A 1,115-nucleotide genomic window follows, 5' to 3' on the forward strand; every position below is an offset into this window, starting at 1 on the left:
CACACACACACACACACACACACACACACACACACAGTGTGCAGGGGGAGTGTCAGTGGGAAAGAGGAAGGCAGCTGATTTGTCTGGAGGGTTTCACAGGAAAGTGTGGCATTCACGACCCAGCGCTCATGCAGTACAGACCGTCCACAGCCTGCTTGCCAGCCTCCACTGCTCTGGCCAGATCCCAAACACACTCAGAGAGAGAAAGAGAGAGAGGAGAGCAGATGTGCTGAGTGTGACAGAGGAGGGAACAGTTAGGTGAACTCTAGAGGGGAATCCTGAGAGCAGAAAGAAAGGCGAGTTAGGACACAGAACTTTCCACTGCTTGTATCCTTTCACATTCCACGCTATTTTATCACATATTCAAGCTTTTAAACATGGAAGTGATTGAAGACAGCCATCTGCACCTGGAGGTGCCTGACCCACACAGATCCCTTACTGAGATCTCAGAAGATGAAATCAACCTCCCAGCCTCTGATGAAGAAGACGAGGTCATCGCTGAAAACAAAGCAAAAGTTGCTGATGAGAAAGAAGAGGCAGGTGAGGGAGACAAAGGTGAGATGAATGGAGTCCTGGTCCTGGCGCTGCTGGACAAAATCATCGGGGCCGTGGACCAGATCCAGCAGACGCAGGCCGGGCTGGAAGCCCGTCAACGGGACATGGAAAGATCGGTAACGGGCATCCAGGGGGAGCTCACCAAACTGTCCAAAAGCCACACCACCACAGCCAACACAGTCAATAAGATGCTGGAGAAGGTGCGGAAAGTCAGTGTGAATGTGAAGACGGTGCGGGGGAACATAGAAAAACAGGCCGGGCAGATCAAACGCCTGGAGAGCAACGAAAATGAACTTCTGAAGAGAAGAAACTTCAAAGTCATGATCTACCAGGTGAGGAGTGTGCACACAGAGGACAGTTAGGATTGATTAGAGTTTGATCAGGTTTCATTGCTTAGTTACATTTTATTGAAATATCAACTTTGTCTCAGATGTTTTTTGTTTTTTTAATTCTCCATATAAGCAAAAATGGACACAACTGAGACAATTGTTGACATGCAGTATGAGTATATATCCATAAAATGTAGATAGAATAGCTAAGATCTTGGAGACACTTAATAA

At 47.4% G+C, this 1,115-nt stretch overlaps 1 pseudogene; it reads left to right on the forward strand.

Moving 5' to 3' along the window:
• Positions 1 to 91: 91 nt before the first annotated feature.
• LOC107580038 (polymerase I and transcript release factor pseudogene) lies at positions 92 to 932 on the forward strand (annotated as a pseudogene).
• Positions 933 to 1,115: the final 183 nt, after the last annotated feature.

This window comes from Sinocyclocheilus grahami, unplaced genomic scaffold (genome assembly GCF_001515645.1).
Source record: "Sinocyclocheilus grahami isolate Dianchi unplaced genomic scaffold, SAMN03320097.WGS_v1.1 scaffold23477.1, whole genome shotgun sequence".
NCBI lineage: Eukaryota > Metazoa > Chordata > Actinopteri > Cypriniformes > Cyprinidae > Sinocyclocheilus > Sinocyclocheilus grahami.